Here is an 18,504-nt window from a genome sequence, read left to right as displayed (position 1 = left end):
CTACATAGCTGCTTCCCCTCCAGGCACGAGGGTCCAGCTGGAGCAGCACAGGGACACGCCTAAGGGAAACAACACGGGTTCGAATCTCGATTTGCCACTAACCACTCAGGCATGCTAGGTGGGGCACCACGGCAGACGTCTCAAATGGAGGTTATGAATGTGGAAAACGCCCAGCACAGGGCCTGACGGTACTAAGGATAAATGGTGTCTATTACCCCGGTTGGATGTGGCCAAGCCTTACAGGCAAAGGCCACTGTCTGAATGAGTCCGCTCAACTACCTGAAGTGGGTACACAGGTAAATCCCTCAGGGCACTGGCTCCCCCCCACCCCCCGGGGGTGGCTTAGGTGGGGGGCGGGGGGGCTCAACCTGAGCCTCGGGGGGGCTGTTGGCTCGCCTGGACCGCCCCAGCCACTCGGACGGACCAGGATTGGGCAGGCACATTCCCATCTAAACAGATCTCTAGTGACCACACTGCCGAGCATGGAGGGACACCAAAAAACAGGTCATCGCTGTCTCTGTTCTCAAAAACCGATGGCCCAAAGAAGTTATCAAATGGAGGCATGCTGAATGGATTTTGTACTGTTCACACACATTGCTTCATTCATTCCTTGGAACCACCCTAGGCGAGCTCTTTTATTATCCAGATCTAACAGATATGAAATCAAAGCTGACCCAGGTCAAGGAACTTCCCAAGATCCCAGGGCTGATCAGTGGCGGGCTCTACCACCTTCGGCCAGGATGACATCCACCCTTCTGGAAGAGGCAGGTGTGAGCTAGGGCTAAGGGGTGGCTGGGGAGGGGGCAGGGGAGTCTTGGGAGGAGGGCTCTTCGGCTGGGGGCCCAGGTGGCGGGATGCAAGGGAGCATCGGGGTTGAGTCTGGCAGGAAAGGTTTACAGGCGAACAGCGAGGCATGGAGAACGGCAGGGTGGCCCTAAATGATGAAAGACGCTCTGATTCAAGCCCTGGCCTCTGGATCCGGCAGAGGGTGAACAGGACCCAGCGCCGACCTTCCTAAGTAAGGACATGCAAAGGGAGACAGGTGTGTGGAGGACGGCCCCCACGAAACCAGCTCTGGTCAGCGCACAACAGACTGACAGGAGGAACGCTAGCCCCTGGCCACAGCCCATCAGGCTGTCTCTCCCTCCACCACTTTCCCAGCTCCTACCCACTGGGAATCCTCAGGACCCTTTGCTGGAGACCAGCTCCATGCTCTGGCCACCAGGGCACCGGGAGAAGGGGACGTACTACAGAGTCGGTCCTGAAACCGTGCCTGATCCTAGAGGCTGGGTTTCTTCAAGGCTACCCTACGCAGCCCTGCAGGCCAACTTCAGGCTCTCTGGCTTTGAGACCCTGGCATCCAATCCCCTTTGGCAATTCCGGGGGCCTGCCCTTCTAGACAGAGCCTCAAGCCCTAAAACTGCCCTTCCCTCAGCCGGCCCCAAGGCTTGGGCCTCAGCAATCTGAAGAGGAGGACCATTGAGGCCTCATCAACTAATTAACTGAATATAATATTCACTGGAGGGAGGGAGGCTTATCGTTAAGTGGGTGCTCTGGCCAAGTCAGGGTCTGCTGAAAAAACAAAGTAAACTGACACTGAGGTCAGAGCAGGGCCAGACAAGAGACAACTGTGACCTAAAACAGTGTCAGGAACGTCACAAAAGGACAACAGTGCAGAGAAACCTAGAAGAATGGCCACTTGACAATTCACAAAACAGAACTGGGACGTGGGGGTCAGGCCAAAGTTCCGGGCACATCTTTCTTTGCAGGAAGCCACAGCTCCCTACATAGGCCTGTCGGTTCTAGAACGCCTCAGGAAGGCAGGCAATGGCTCAGAGGCAGGACCACGACCATCTACGATGTGAGATCTCTGGGCTCTGGGTCTCCTGACTGCTAGGTCAGCACTCCAGCAGGCTCCTTGGGTGGGCCAGACCCCCATCTACCACGCTATGGGACTGGTTTCACTTTCTATCCTCAGAACTGTCTTCACTGACACCAAGAAGCAAACGAAAGAGGGGTGGGTCTTCAGGAGACCCAGAATCAAGAGAGCAAGTAGAGAGTTCAAACATCCCTGATACAGCTGAGCAGAAAAGGTGAGTGCCGTGTGCCTTTAGGAAACTCCTAAGCCACCCTTCGTCTACCTCTGCCCCTCTGTATCGGTTCACTCTGGCACAGGATCTCGTTCTCTATCCTCATTTAATTCTTAAAACAATCCTGTGAGAGAAGGATGATTATCCCTCATTCACAGAAGAGAAAACTGAGGCTCAGTAGAAACACGCCTCAGGTGAGGGACAGAATTTTCTCATTCCAAGCTCTGTGCCTTTCGCCCGTTCATACTGTCCCAGGTCCTCGGTTCAAAGAGTTTCAGGCAAACTTATTATTCACAGACTCTTCAGAAGCTCCACCTTATCAAAGAAGGCCTAACACTGACAAGAAACGATCTTGCCCATCAGATCTGTGGCCCCACCTAGCTGACCACAGGTCCTTTCCATGGCAGCCAGGTTTCCGAGCTGTCCCTCCTCAAACGTTCCAACACACAGGAAGGAATCGTTGTGGTTGATTCTCTTGGTGATACTGCCTGGCCTTCTATAAACATCCAATTTCACTTCCTCCAGAGACTAAGGAAGAACGAAAAGAGGAGAAGGACTCAGATGAGACTTACATTAAAAGAAGAAATGGATAACCTGGCTTCACCACTTTCGAAACACTCCGTTCATCAGTAAACAGCAACCTCTTCTTCTGAGAGACTTCCCCGCCATCCGCGACAGCCTCGTCTCTACGGCCTGACTCCGATCCTGCACCTGACTATGCACGACAACAGGCCGGTGTTTAAGCCCTCCAGCTGCTGTACCAGGTGATGAGTCAGGGTTTTCAGTTGGAAACAAATGACAAAGTTATCTTCTGATTCAGAAAGACAGCTGATACTTCAGACATGTGAGTGCTGAGTAAACAGCACCTCCTTCTACCTGAAGAAAGTTGGATTTCTAGACAAGAGCCCTGTGGGGGGTGGGATGGGGGGGGGCCGGTAGGGCAACAAAGCAACTGAATATCAGCTGGAGGGCAAGCAACTTCTAGCTCCTGATTCCCAGTCCAAAGGCTAGTGGGTGAGGCCAGAAATGTGAAGTCTAAGAACACTGGGTATCTTTCTTTCCTCCCTCCCTCCTTCCATCCAACAACACCCATCTCTCCCATATTCTTGTCCCAGATCCCTTAAGATTCTGCCAAGGACCAAACTCCGAGTGAATGAAAGCAGGACCTTTGCCTGACTCATTCACCATTGTATTTCTAATGCTTCAAACAGTGCACGGCACACAGTGGTGCTCAAAAAATACTTGCTGAATGAACAGATGAGTAAAATAAAAAGGCTCAGACCGTTGCAGACCGTAAGAGGTTGAGGTATACAACTTTTCAGTGGTGGGGTCACTGTGGAACTCCTTCCATTACACCAAGCTGCCAACAGGCTGAAACCCTTCAGAGATCACACCTTAACGGAAGGGGATATTGAAGGTCAAAGGACATCCAATTCTCAAAGGCGTGAGACTATAAATGCAAGCAGAGACAATGGGTCTTCTTTGGGGTCCTTTACAATGGCTGTCAAATGGCCAATCCTTTGGAGTTTGGTCACCAGAACTTAGAGGGGAGGTGCACCCCCAAATCCCAGGAGATTATAAATGTTAACAATGGAGCCTGGGTGCCTCAAGAATGTCCTGCTACTCTGAGATAACTTGACTCTCTGTGTTCATGGGTAATCAAAATGGTCAAAACTCAATGATCCAGCACCTGCAAAAACAGGAAGCAATTCAACAGCCTCCACGGAGGCCTCGGCGTCCCCAGGATCCACTCACCTCTACTCTTCACAACATGTAACGTCACCTCTGGCACATTCGGTAGCGGGACTAATCTACAACCACTTCTGGCCAGGAGGAGCACTGGGTGAGGGTCCTTTCTAAGCGGCAGGGCAATACACACGGACATGATTCTGTGACCACAGCCAACCCCACACAGTGGAGAAACCCCTTGAGTTTCTCCAGATCATCACCCAAAAGGAAGTGATAAGCTCCCACTGCCCCAGCTGAATGAGTAGCTATCCCTCACCTTCCAGGTATTTGGATGATACCTACCATTCCAGCAGCCAACGCGAGTAATGTAATATGGATGCCAGGAACACAATCCTTAAGGACAGCTACAGGGGACCTGACATCCAGGAAAAGCACTTGACCCACGGGAGAAGGATCTCTACTCCTCCACACTTACTTACCATCTGAGGCCCCGCATCAATTGAGGTGTTCGGCAAGTGCCTGGCTCTGAGAAAGCAGGGGGGGTTGGCAGGGGACTGCACTAGGTTCTCAGATCAAATGGGGACCACATCAAGGGAAGAATGGGCACAGAGTTGGGATGAAGAGTTGAAATGGGGATAGGAAGACGTCAATCTAACAAGATTGGGTAGGGGTGGTGGGAACTAGGGCAGCAAGAGTTGGGGGGTGGTTTAGCAAAGACTCAGGAATGAAGTGTCCTCAGGCTGGCTGGGGATGGAAAGAAAGTACGTGGTGGGCTTGGAAGTTAGGGGTTGAGTGGGTGAGGACAAGAAGATACATACAAGACTTGAGACAGGGCTGAGATCAGAGTTATCAAGAAGAGGGGGGGTAAGCGCAATAGGGCATCTACTGTGGTGGTAGGTATTAAATGAGTGGGGGGAGGTGGGTGTTTTGGCTGAGCAGACCTTGGGGGGCTGAGCAGGGGGGCTGGGATAAGAAAGCTGAGCCTGAAAAGGGGTAAGCCAGAAAGACGGGGGACGGGGGAGGGGGGGTTCGAGGAGGTTTGCGTGGAGCACTGGGATCGCCAAAGGGGTTGAGGGGTGAGAATGACACGCGTTAGAGGGAGGCGGAGGGAAGTGGCTGTCCTAGGGGTTGCCAAGTGGGCTACCGTGGGGTCGAGTGTGGCTGCACTTACGCAAGACCAGTGGTGAAGGGGTGAGGGTAAGGGCTGGGCTCGGGTCACGGCTGAAGAAGAGGAAGGGGACGGGTCAGCACTGGCTGTTTGGGCTGAAGGCTCGGGTCCGAGTGGGGTAGGGTGCGGGGCTCAGGCGGGGAAGGGAAAAGGCTCTGAAGCAGGACAGTTTCAAAGCAACCAAGGGTTTGCGATCACGGACAGGGCTGGTGACCCATCGCCCGTTCTCGTCTCGGCCCCGCCGTCCCTTCTCACCCTCCTCGCCCTCTGACCCCTAACTCACCAGAGGGAGCGGGGAGGCGGCGCGGGGCACTCCTGGCCACTGCAGCCCCCAAGCCTCCGACCAGGCGCTGCGGCCTCCCGGCCAGCGACAACAGGAAACGGCGCTCGCGGCGCCTGACGCCATCACGTTGGTTCGGCGTCCGGCCCCGCCCCCGGACCGCGGAGCCAATCGCAGGGCCGGCGGAGCCTCGGGGCGGGGCCAGCGCTCGGGAAAGCCCAAGTCACCAGCCCCAGAGCAGGTGAGTGATCTGGGAGGCTGGGGACTCTGCGACCGGAGATGCGCACGAAGAGGCGAGGCCACCGGGCTAGCCCACCAGTGTCGGGCGGAACGTGTCCTACTGCCCGCCCCCAGCAGTGTCTGCGTCTCACTAGATCCCGGCCGCCTTCTGGGTTCATGACCTTGCCTGGGCACAGCACTATCTACCATTGAGGCTGTCTGTTGGCCTCCTGCCCGGAAGGTTCCCACTTGTAAAATCGGACCAATAACGTCTACCCTAGTTTTGCCTCCCTGAGGGCATCAGTGCAGTAGGTGCTTCCCGCCTGGTGGTTCTCAGGAAAAGCATACAGGTTTTGATCACCGCTGTCACCAAGGGAGCACCTTTAGGTACCCGTCAGCCCCCAGGCGTGAAGCTTAAGGTTCTGGTTATTCTCATCTAGCCAGGAAGTTGTTTGTTTCCTTTACTTGGTAGAGTTGATATTTCTCTTTCACATGGACTCAGAACAAAAGGTCAAGAGTGTGTGTTGGTGGGGGTGGGGAGAGATGTCTTGTGCTTTGGACACTTCATACCTGCAGGCTTAGGTCAAATGGGATCTTAGGGCCTGAGTGTGGGGTGAGTACTGGGGTGGAGAGGTACTGCTACCTGCAGGTCCAGGGGGACTTTGGGGGTGTCTACAGGGCTGGTCTGGGAACGGGACAGGTCTTGGAAGAAAGCTCCACTGATCTGGGCCAGGCTGTCCATCAGCCTTTCTGGGAAGGGGAGAAGAAGGGGTCCCAGTGCCTGTTTCCATTTATAAAACCAGCTGTTGGAGATGTGGCACCTGAGTGTGTGCGGGCTGCCTCTTCAATAATTCTCTCTCTAGGAGCGAGAACCACCTCTCCTCGATTTTAGACTAGATGAATCTGAGTACATTTAGTATGGTTAACAGTTGAACAGAAAGTTAGAAATAAGGACACGGAGGGATGCCTGGGTGGCTCGGTCGGTTAAGTGTCTGACTTCGGCTCAGGTCACAATCTCACAGTTGTGAGTTCCAGCCCTGCATTGGGCTCTGCGCTGACCGTGCAGAGCCTGCTTGGGATTCTCTCTCTCTCTCTCTCTCTCTCTCTCTCTCTGTCTCTCTGCCCCTCCCTCGCTTGTGCTCTCCCTCGCAAAAGTAAATAAACATTAAAAATAAATAAATAAGGACACAGAAGCAAAGCATTATCTTAGCATTAAACAACTTGGAAAGTAAGGAATTTACTAGGAAATCCAGCTTCCTGGGCAAAAGGATAGTGTTTCTGGTTATAATTATAGCACATCAAGAGCATCAGTGTCTTGATACAAGCATGCCCTCCCCCAGATGGAGCCAGCAACATTCCTCAGTTCTTCCAATGAATTTTTGCGCAGCTGCTGTCTGCAAAAGCTGTGGGAACCCCGCATGGTAATCTCTTGTCGATCTTTTCAGGAGCCCCCGTCTCCTGGTCTTCTCTTACTTCTCAGGCCTCTCGGCCCCTCTGCAAAGTCTACGGGCTTGTCTTCCTCTCTCCATCTTACTCTGGCGCACGTTTCCACCATTCATGGGCCACGAGTCCACCAGGTAGTCTGAGGCCGGAAAAAAAAAAATCTCCCATTACCCTGTTATTTGAGCAATAATAAAGGTACATGCAAAGTGCCATGGTGCCAGAGAAGAGGCCTGGAAGGTTATCCTGGCGGAAGCACCTTTTATCTGAGCCTTCCGGGTGGACACAGGAAAGGGCGATGCCGGCGAAGAGACTGGTAGAGAAAGGGCTGGTGGGTAGGAATGCAGACTGAGCTCAGGGGAGGGTGCACGGAGAGGTGGAGAGGAAGCTAGGAAGTAAGGCCAGAGTAAGGGGAGGGGGATTAGAATGGAAGGGGGAGATAAAGACAGATTGGGCAATGGGGAAAGGGAGGAGGCACAGACACAGCTGGAGGCCAGTGCAGGAAGGGCTCAGAGGCTCACAAAGGCACTGGTCTGTCAGATTTCAAGCACTACGCATAGTCATTCAAAGCCAGGCAGGAGAACTGCAGGCATCTGAATTTCTCGGGGGTCTAAGGTGTAGATTCCTGAACCCCGCCCCTGCCCTGGAGAGTCACTCTGGGATGAGGCCCAAGAATTTAGCCTTGACCCAAACCTTTTCTGTCTCTTGCCCTACCACCCGTGGATCTGAAGGGTGAGAAAATGTGAGAATCTCTCTTTAACCTAGGAGCTGAAGGGCAAGGGATTTAACAGGTGTGGAAAATAGAGGCTCCTATTTGCCAGATAGGAATTTTGATTTATCCTTAGCAACCACCCTGAAGGTAAGCACCATTGTTATCCCCATGGCATAGATGATAAAACAGGCTTAAGAGAGGTTAAGGAACTTGGGGGCCCAAGGCCGTACAACTCATAATTACTACAGGTGGGATCCTCACCCAGCTCTGATTCTAGCTGGAGAACTAGCATAATTCAGTGGCCGAGCAAGTGGGCTTTGGAGCCAGGAACGCTTAGGTTTGAATGCCGGCTCTACCCCATACCGTTTTCTAGGCCTTCCCTAAGACAGCGCGGGGCCCAGCACAACCCAGCAAGTGTGGGCCTGAGACCACTGCCACAGTCAGTGGTTTTCACAGGCCCCTCGAGATGGCACCAGAGATAGAAACTTCTAAGTTTGATTGGTGGTTAGAAAAGAGAAGTAAATCACAACACTCTGAGGCCCCTTCGCCTCAGGCAGAGGGGCCAGAGTGTGTGACTTCCGGGAAGTTCCCCAAACTATCCGAGCCTCAGTTCCTCATCTGTAAATTGGGGAAAATATCAGTTGCCATGAGGATTAAAGAAGATAATATCCTCAGGACGGTTTCTGGTCTGAAGTAAGCACTTGAGGATAACTAGCTATATTATTATTATTATTATTATTATTACTACAGTTTTGGCTAATTTGTACCTACCCAGTCCAGTCAGATCTCCGTTTTCTAACTGGTCTTTGAGCACTGGAGTGAGAGCCTCTCTTGTTTGAACCCCAGATGTATCCTTACTTGGTCTCTGACCGAAATCATCTAAGTAGGACTAATGCCACCATTTCTTTTGAAACCGGAATAGGTAATGTTCTCATGGCTTCTGTTGCAGGAAGCTGGTTCTTCCCACTCTCTTTGAAAAAACGGATTTAAAGGGTTCGTAAAAATGATTTGTCAATTCTATCTCAATAAAGTTGGACACAAATACAGCTTTGAGGTGCAGTTGACAAAAGAATGGACTCTTTAAGCCTCCCAAATGTTATCACACGTAGTTTACAGTTCAAATAGTACGAAATGAAATGGTGAGGAAACAGAATGACCTGCAGCAGCTTCTTGCCTCGACCATCCCCACCCTCCTGGGCCAGCTCACCAGTCCTCAGTTCTCCTTACCTCTCGCTGGATCTTCGGGTGCTTATCTCCACCTATCTTGTGTTTCTAGCTCTTAATTCTTCCATTTGAAAGATTTTTTTTAATTTTTTTTTTTTTTTTGAAAGAGAGAGAAGGAAAGAGAGAATCCCAAGCAGGCTCTGCACTGTCAAGACAAAGCCCGATGCGGGGCTCGAACCCACGAACCGTGAAATCGTGACCTGAGCTGACGTCAGACGCTCAACCGACTGAGCCACCCAGGTGCTCTGATTCATCCATTTTAGACACTGTCTGTGGACTTCCTGGCAACACAGGCAAGGAGTTAGGTCTTTAACACCCCCACCCATTCCATTCTTGGGGTTTAGTTTTGTCACTCTTGCCCCACGAATGATAGTGGTTGCAGAATTGTGACTAGGTAAGTATTGTTCACCGCAGAGCTTCCTCATGTAGTCCGATGGCACTCGTTTCTGTCCCCTGACCCCCCGGGGTTTAATTTCTTCTCCTTCTCTTTCTGTGCTGCCCGCCACGATCACTCCTCCACTCCGCTCCAGTGCTCTGGCATGACAGTTAGTGCCATTTCCCTCGGCTACCTCCTTGACCTGTCATACGCTGCTGTCCTGGAACCTTCCTTCGCTGCTTCGTGGGCTGGGCTTTTCCTGGCTCCCTTCTCTTCTTGCTTTCTTTACTCTCTCTCTTAATCTGCAGTTAAGAATCCCTTTCTAATATTAAAAAATAGAATGGTCTTTGGACCTGCTCGTGATCGTAGGTATCCTTTTGATATCTATTAATTGGGACAAAAATACAGAAAGACCAAAAGTTACTATGAAGGCACTCCTGCTCTTAAGTGAATTTGTGTTTTACTCACAATAGCATCTATGAACGTGTGAAAGCCTGTTCAAAGTTTAGGCTTAGGGTTAGTTCAATCTAGCCTCAATGTCTGGTCTTCCATTTGTCACCTCACCCCCTCAACTTGCCGTGAGACAACCCCTCTCTTGACTTTCTATTCAGTTCCTGTGCCCTAGCAGAGACTTAAGTACTGGTTTAAGGCCCACCTTGCAGGTGCACGTGGCCATGGCTGGCCAATCAGGGTCTCCTCCTACCAGATACAGGGTCCGAGCAGACCAATCAGAGGCTTTTTGAAGACTGGCTTTCCTTTATGAGGCTTGCTCAACCTCAGTGGAGAGTTGGAGTTACTAACGACTATCTTTGCAGTCTTGGGGCATGCATCCGGAAGCCTGAAGCCATCATGGAGGAAAGCACAACTGAGGGACAGTTGGGGAGAGAATGACGTTTGAGCGCTAGATGCGGCCAGCTTTAAGATCTTAGGCTTCCCGGTTATGTGAGCCGATACACTGTATGACATTTTTGGTTTAAGCATATGTTAGTTGGATTTCTTTCACTTGGAGCATAAAGAGCGGCGACTGATATATTGTCTTTGCGAACTTGGGCAGGTTATACAAGCGGTGTGTACAGACTTGGACCGTGACAACGCAGCTCCCATTAGGTCCCCTATGGCTGCCCTGTTATCAGCCTGAGCCTGAGACAGCTTGACATTGAATAGTCCGTTTTAGGGTCTGGAGGAAACGACTTACCATGAGTCACTGCCCTAAAATATACTTTCTACCCACATGCCCGGTGCCTGGAATTCTGTGGTGATGGTGGCATTCCTTAGCGTCAACCATGGCTCTCTTCAAGCGGTTCTCCTTTGGAGTGTGAAGTCTGCGATATTTAACTTGTAGAAGTCCTTTCTTCTGGAGGTCCCTGTGGGAGGCAGTGGATCCAGGATGCGGTGTAGACAGACCTAGGTACACATCTCAGTTCCCAATGGCACGGTCCCTTTGCCGCTTTGGGGGCAAACACATAGCACTGTGTGCTGACCTTTAGGAGGTCAGTCTGTATTACATAAGGAATCCTACGCAGAGAGTGAAGAAATGGTCTCAGATTCACCCAGTAATATCCCCGAGTCAGCCCTGAGGGCAGGGTCTGGCACTAGGCGTTGGGAAGAGGAAGGAGATGTGATTCTTGTCTTGTCAGGGCTCCTGACCTAATAGAGAACTGCGGTTGAGTCTTCACATGGACGGACGCTATCTTTCACTCCGCGCCATTCGTAGGTGACGCCTAGAAGAGCAGGGCCACCGTGTCGTAGCCTCTAACCCAGGACTCTGTCACATTCTGGGAGAGAGAATTATGGGCCCTCCCCGCATCCCCGCTCCTGCTGTGTCTCCTCGTGGCCACAGTGTACTTTCCCATCCCCTGGCTTGGGGCTTGGGGCTGGTTCCGTGCTTAGGCTCGAAGAGGCTCGAAGAGGCTCGAAGAGGCTCCGTGCTTAGGCTCGAAGAGAGCAAGAGTGCTTGCTCTCTTACGCTTCTCTTGGGTAGCCGCTGCCTCTTCAGCCTGGGTCCTGGCAGCAACACAGGGAGACAAGACCAGCAGTGAGAAGCCGCGCCGATCCAGCCAGCAGGGCGTTAAAGTACAGCGGTAACGGCCAACCTGTGAGAATCGGTTTCCCAGCCTCCTGAGTTTTGAGGATGGTTTATTAGTTAGCACTGTTGTGGCAAAAGAGAACCGATACATGGACTCCCTCCGTTATCAGGTTACGTACAGGTTCAGCTGCTGCAGTAGAGACCCGACACAACAGTGGGTTAAGTGATTTTTTTTTTTAATTCTTTTTTTTTAATCCTTTTTTTCGGGGGGGGGAGTGCAAGCGGGGGAGGGGCAGAGAGAGTGGGGCAGAGGATCCAAAGCGGGCTCTGCGCTGACAGGCTGACAGCACAGAACCCGACGTGGGACTCAAACTCACGAACCGCGAGATCATGACCTGAGCTGAAGTTGGATGCTTAACCGACTGAGCCACCCAGGCGCCCTTTAATTCTTTTTGGTTTTAAATGTTTATTTCTTTTTGAGACAGGGACGGAGATTGAGTGGGGGAAGGGCAGAGAGAGAAGGAGACACAGAGTCCGAAGCGGGCTCCAGGCTCTGAGCCGTCAGCACAGAGCCCGATGTGGGGCTTGAACCCACAAACGGTGAGATCCTGACCTGAGCTGAAGTCGGACACCTAACCGACTGAGCCATCCAGGCGCCCCAACAGTGGGTTAAATTAAAAAACAGCTTCTTGGGGGCACCCGGGTGGCTCAGTCGGTCAGGTGTCTGACTTTGGCTCAGGTCATGATCTTGCCGTTCATGGGTTCGAGCCCTGTGTCGGGCTGTGTGCGGACGGCTCAGAGCCTGGAGCCTGCTTCACATTGTGTGTCTCCCTCTCTCTCTGCCCCTCCCCTGCTCGTGCTCTGTCTCTGTCTCTCAAAAATAAGTCAACATTGAAAAGAAATTTTTTTAAGAAGCAGCTTCTTGATCTCTCATATGATAATCCGGTTAAGTACTGGATCTGGGGCTGGTTCGGTGGCTCTTATGTCAGGGAGCCAGGCTCCTTCTGTTTTCCTGCTCTACCACCCTGGGGTGTAGCCCTCATCCAGATGAGGCCTTTGTACTGTTGAAATCTTCATTTCCTCCACAGTGTGGCGCCAGACCGCTCTCTGCAGCTGCCCTGGAACACAGGCAGCCTAAGCACCATTCCTGCCTCTGCTTCGGGCCTCGGGACTTTTCTTCTTCTTGAATGAGTGTGCTCCCGCCCCCCAGCTGGTGCTCCACGCCATCCCCCAGGTCTCAACAACATACCCCCACCAGGACCACAGGAGCCAGAGCTGGTCGTGCCTGGTGCTCCTCAGGACTGAGAGGCCCTGACCTCCGTGGGGGCAGGAGCCGGCCAGCATGACCAGTCGGGACTCCCAGGTTAAGAATCCAGTTGAGCCTCCCGGTCATCCTCAATCTGCTCTGCCCTTCGTCTCCCGCCCGCAGATCCCTGCTGACCTCCAGCCCTGAAGAAGCCGGAGAACGTCTGCTTCCCCCACCTCCCCGTCCGCCTTGTCCTACTTCAGTAGTTTGGTGAGCATACAAAGGCCTGTCAAAGTGGTCCCTCTGTTTGGGGGATGGGCTCAGGAGGGGTGGGCATGTGGCTTCAGAGGGTGACAGATTCTTTCTCCAAATGCTCGCCGGGCTCCTCCGAGCCCTCTTCTTGATTCAACCTTGCTTGGCCTGTGAAGACTTGAACAAACACGGGCATGGTTGCTGGCAGCTCGTGGCCGCATCCCTAGTAGGACCCTAGCCTCCCTTAAAGTGCCTGCCTGCAAAACTCCCGGCTGTCTAAAGGATTGGCTGCTTAGTCCAGCCAACGCCTGAAGATCGGGCCCCTGTCTCCCAGCTTCTGTGAGAGGGCAGGAGCTTAACTTTGAGAAGTGTCAGCAAAGCCAGATGGGTCTCCTATGGGCCAGCGTCCCTTCCTGCTTTTTGTCATCTTTCACTTCTGATTATAGAGCCCCCACTCATTCCCTTCCCTAGCCCCTCATTCTCCCTGTGAAATACCCCATCTCCTCTGTAATAATCCCAGTTGGGTGCCTGCTCACGATGAACCCTTTCCCCTACGGCACTGCAATACTGTGTTACTGACTGAACTCTGTCTGGATTACTTTAAGTAGTGTCTGCTTTTGTTTATTTTCATCAGGGGAGGTGTGCAGGATCAGCCTTTTAATTTTTTTTTTTTAATATTTATTTTTGAGAGAGAGGCAGGGTGCAAGCAGGGGGGTGGGGGAGGGGCAGCGAGCGAGGAAGACACAGACTCCAAAGCGGGCTCCAGGCTCCGAGCTGTCAGCACAGAGCCCGACGTGGGGCTCAAACCCAAGAACCGTGAGATCATGACCTGAGCCGAAGTCGGTCGCTCAACTGACTGAACCAGCCAGGTGCCCCAACAGCCTTTGAAATTAAATTATTTTCAGGATCAGCTTTTTTAAATTTTTTTTTTTCAACGTTTATTTATTTTTCGGACAGAGAGAGACAGAGCATGAATGGGGGAGGGGCAGAGAGAGAGGGAGACACAGAATCGGAAACAGGCTCCAGGCTCTGAGCCATCAGCCCAGAGCCTGACGCGGGGCTCGAACTCCCGGACCTCGAGATCGTGACCTGGCTGAAGTCGGACGCTTAACCGACTGCGCCACCCAGGCGCCCCAGGATCAGCTTTTTAAGTAAGCATCCCAGGGATGTTTGCGTATAGAGGTCCAAAGGCTAGATTTTGAGAAATCATGTTTCCCTGTGGAGATCTTTTCTCTGGCAGCCCTTTTGAATGGGGGCTATGTTTTCTCACATACTGCATTGCCAGTAGTCCATCCAGCTTTAATTCCAGTGAGCACGTTCCAGAGATGAAACTAAGAATCAACTCCAGGCGCTTCTCCAGTCACCTCTGGGGATGAGTGTATGTCGTCAGCATCCAGCGCCTCACCTGCTGCCCAGCTAGAATGACACCTTTCAGGGTTTCTGACTTAGAAACACGACCACCAGGTTACTCCATGTGGACACCACCCCCCTTTTACAAAGCCTTTGAACACCCACCCATCAGGAGGGGTTTGCTGGATAATGTTGGTTGGCTCTTGACACCCATTTCTAGCCCCTTCTTTGCAGGTCCTGGACACCCACGAACCATAGTTCACGGATTCCCTCGACAGCAGAATTCTGCCAATAAAGCGTACCTGTGTGAAATTTGGAAGGCGGGAAGGAGGCGGAAGCCATGCTTTTCTCCTCTGCAGCAGCAGACATGCAGGCTGAATGTTGGAGTCCATAGTCCCCACCAGTCAGGCTTGGGGCCATGGGGCTGTAGTGACCCCAGCAGTGGCTTCCCGAAGTTTCCTGACTGAGTGGCAGCAGCAACTTCGAATCTGGAAAGCAACTGTGGTAAAGTAACCTGAGAGCTAGTGGTGCGATTCCCCCCTGGCCCTGACCTTCACCACCGCGAGCCCCACCAGTGGTGAGCACCAATTGCTTGTATGACCTTTGCGTGTGTGTGTGTGTGTGTGTGTGTGTATGTGTTTGAAATATCTAGAATGGTTTGTTTTCCTGGCCATGGTAGTTTTAAAATATGTTCACAAAACTGAGGGTTGATGGGGGGTGGGAGGGAGGGGAGGGTGGGTGATGGGTATCGAGGAGGGCACCTTTTGGGATGAGCACTGGGTGTTGTATGGAAACCAATTTGACAATAAATTTCATATATTGAAAAAAAATAAAGATCTACTGAATGAGTGCTGGAAAAAAATAAAAAATAAAATATGTTCACAAATTCTTTGACTCTTCTCTCTTTATTTTTTTTTTTTTTTTAACGTTTATTTATTTTTGAGACAGAGACAGAGCATGAACGGGGGAGGGGCAGAGAGAGAGGGAGACACAGAATCCGAAGCAGGCTCCAGGCTCTGAGCCATCAGCCCAGAGCCTGACGCAGGGCTCGAACTCATGGACCGCGAGATCGTGACCTGAGTTGAAGCCAGACGCTTAACCAACTGAGCCACCCAGGCACCCCGACTCTTCTCTCTTTAAAAGGTGGGGTCTAAATTCCCACCCCTTGAATGTGAACTGGATTTAGTGACTAAGTCACTGCTAAATGCTGCTCTGTGCCGTCTGAGGTGAGGTCATAGGAAGGATACCTTCTGTCATTTCTGTCTCTCTTTCTCAGATCACTCACTCTGGAGACACCCAGCCATCATGCTGTGAGGACATTCAGTCAAACAGCCTGTGGGCAGGCTCATATGGCAAGGATCTGAGGCCTCCCTCCAACCCCCTTGACAGCCATGTTAAGTGAGTGAACCACCTTGGAAGTGGACCCTTCCGACTCAGTCAAGCCTTCAGATGACTGCAGCCCTGTGGTATCTTGAGAATCTCACAAAAGACCCAGGGGCAGAAGTGCCCAAGCTATTCCCGAAATTTTGACTCAAAACTTTTGAGGAATGGGGCGCCTGCGTGGCTCAGTTGGTTGAGCGTCTGACTTTGGCTCAGGTCACGGTCTCACCATTCATGGCTCAGGCCCCGCATTGGGCTCTGTGCTGACAGCTCAGAGCCTGGAGCCTGCTTCAGATCCTATGTCTCCCTCTCTGCCCCTCCCCTGCTTGTACTCTCTCGCTTGTTCTCTCTTCAAAATAAACATTAAAAAAGATGTTTTTTGAGGAATAAATGCTCATTGTTTAAAAAAATTTTTTTTAAATGTTTATTTTGGAGAGAGCAAGAGACAGAGACATAGAGTGCGAGTGGAGGAGTGGCAGAGAGGGTCACAATCTCGTGGTTCATGGGTTCTAGCCCCGCATCGGGCTCTGTCCTGACAGCTCAGAGCCTGGAGCCTGCTTCACATTCTGTGTCTCCCTCTCTCTCTGCCCGCATGCTCTCTCTTTCTCTCAAAAATAAACATTAAAAAAATTAAAAGAAATATGGCAGGGTAGCATTTGAGACTAATAAGTATTGTGCAAATTTGAGGTAGTGTTATAGAAACATTTTCTAAGCTTCACTTTATGAACCACATTTGCACTAATGGAAATATTCCAAAATAGGAGAATGGAGTTGCCTGGAATCCCGGCCCACACTTCGGGAAGCCCAACGATGCACAGATGGGTCTTCTTGGTTTCTCGTCAGCTCTGTCTCTGTGTCCACCTCTCTTATTCAAAAAGTCACCACCAGCCCCCGCTCCACCCAGCTCATTAAGGAGTTTGAGCTGGCATGAGGAGTTTCTGCCCTTGTGACCTAAGAGTGACTACAGGGCCTGGTACTGCGCCCGGCTCAAAGCACGTGCTCAACAAACAGTAGCTGCCACCATCCTCATCGTTGTAATTATTGATTCTTTGATGGTAACCATGGCTTAGACGTCTCTGTACCCCTGCACCCTGCAGCAGGGCAGTATAACCGTCAGCAGGCTTTGGAGTTAACAGGCCTGGATTAAACCCCTACCTGGCAGTTTTGGATTTGCGGCTTTGGGCACCTGAACAGGTTACCTACGTCCTTTAAGCCGTGTCCCCTTATCTGCCAGATGGGGATAATAAAGTATGTTTTCACGGACTGTTGGGCGAAATTAAGACTGCAACACGCCCAACCCAGGCCTTGACACCAAGTAAGCAAATAGTGAACTAGCTGCTGCTGCTGCTTCCGATTACTGTTACTCTCTAGTCTCGTGCTTTCAACACAGTTATTTGTTGGCTCACTGAGGTCACCACACAGAGACAGACACTTGGTGGCCATTCTCACTAAAACGCTGGGGGAACGGGAGCAGGCACCAGGAGAACAGGTGTCCTTGCCCAGCAGCAGCAAACTAATAGAGCCGAAGAGGCACTGATGGGCCAATCACTCCGCTTGGAACCGTTCCTACCAACCCTGCCAAACCTGCTGGGCTGTGCCCCAGTCCTACTGTCCCCTCGGGGGACTCTGTTGGTGGCCAGCGGTTGGTGCCATATTCCATCACCTATCGCTAAGCCACCAGCATTTATTTGGGGGCATCTAAAGAGATTGTCAGGGGCGCCTGGGTGGCTCAGTCGGTTAAGCATCCGACACTTGATTTCAGCTCAGGCTGTGATCTCACGGTCGTAAGATCGAGTCCCTCGCATCGGGTTCCACACTGAGCACGGAGCCCGCTTGGGGCTCTTTCTCTCCCTCTCTCTCTGCCCCTCCCCCCTTGCTCTCTTTCAAAATAAACAGACATTAAGAAAAGAGATTATCAAACCTTGTTCATTCAGGATTTCTTTTATTCACTACTGTATTTTGACTCTGACGTCCTTTTTCTAAAATCTGTCATTCATTTACTCAGAAAGTATAGATGACTTCATTATTTTTAATGTTTATCTATTTTTGAGAGACAGTGTGTGAGCTGGGGGGAGGGACAGAGAGAAAGGGAGACAGAGGATCTGAAGGAGACAATGCAGGGCTCAAACTCCCACACCATGAGGTCATGACCTGAGCCAAAGTCGGATGCCCAATGGACTGAGCCACCCAGGCACCCCGACTCCTCCCAACATCCCAAATGTGACTGGTTAACGCCCTCCTCTGCAGAAGTGGAGGGATGTTTGCGTCTTCTGCACGTTGTGCTGCATTATCTCCTGGAATCGTGCAGCCCTGATCTGAGCTGGGTAGGAAAGCAGTGGTAGGTGTGGTGCTGGGCTGAACTGGAGAGAGCCCAGCCGCACGCATCCGACCCTCAGTGGGGTCAGCAGAGGCTAGTGTGGTACAGGTGAACAGTAAGTGCCCCCGCCAATAAGTTTTCTGAAATAAAGGCCTGAGCAGGGCAGTCCTGGGTAATTACTGCTCTCACACATTCTTTACTCTAACCCTCCAGCATCTCCCTGCTAGCTCTCTGAGGGTGGGGACTTTTTTTTTTTTAAAGAAAACAAACAAAAAAAACCCAATGGGAATTATCTACTAGCTTGTAAGGTTGAGGAACACCCTACTTCCAGCTACACATTTTGTGTCTGAGTTTGAGCTCTTGGGAAGAAAGACAGGCCTCAGCCCAACAGTGGAGGTAGGCTCAGCGATCCAAACATTCTGGCAACCCCAAAGACCTTACGGAGGGGCCAGAAAGAGACGATCCTCTATGGGCAGGGGGTCAAGCGCGTTCTGAAGGACTGGTATTTGGTGAGCCAGGGGAGAGAGCACCAGAATAAGCTGTTAATTAACTTAATAGTCTAAGCCCCTTGAAGATACGTTCTCCAGTTTCCAGAGACTGACTGTATCAGGGAAATGAGGGAAAGACGCCCCATTCACCCTACTTTGCCCAGACTGTGTCTTGTGGAAATACTGGCTACCACGAGGGACTCTGGCTTCAGTCCTGCTTCTCTCGCCTGTGGCCCCTGTTGTCTGT

The 18,504-nt window shown here is 51.6% G+C and overlaps 1 protein-coding gene and 1 long non-coding RNA gene across 2 annotated transcripts in view; both read right to left on the bottom strand.

The window, feature by feature from the left end:
• LOC124513567 (pleckstrin homology domain-containing family M member 1-like) overlaps positions 1–2,768 on the bottom strand; it is a 52,319-nt gene extending 49,551 nt beyond the window's left edge. The window contains 1 exon segment of the mRNA XM_047081692.1: positions 2,663–2,768. The gene's annotated coding sequence lies outside the window, so the exon portion shown is untranslated.
• Positions 2,769–6,652: 3,884 nt separating this feature from the next.
• LOC124513582 (uncharacterized) lies at positions 6,653–11,172 on the bottom strand. Its single transcript, XR_006962450.1, has 2 exons — positions 9,854–11,172; positions 6,653–7,028 (listed from the first exon to the last, which is right to left on the bottom strand). It is a non-coding gene; the product is annotated as an uncharacterized LOC124513582 (long non-coding RNA).
• Positions 11,173–18,504: the final 7,332 nt, after the last annotated feature.

Source organism: Lynx rufus, unplaced genomic scaffold (assembly GCF_022079265.1).
Source record: "Lynx rufus isolate CCGP_SWC_20201006 ecotype Redwood Valley unplaced genomic scaffold, mLynRuf1.p SCAF_18, whole genome shotgun sequence".
Classification (NCBI taxonomy): Eukaryota; Metazoa; Chordata; class Mammalia; order Carnivora; family Felidae; genus Lynx; species Lynx rufus.
Note: the sequence above shows the minus strand (reverse complement) of the source record. Positions and strands in the feature narration are given on the sequence as shown.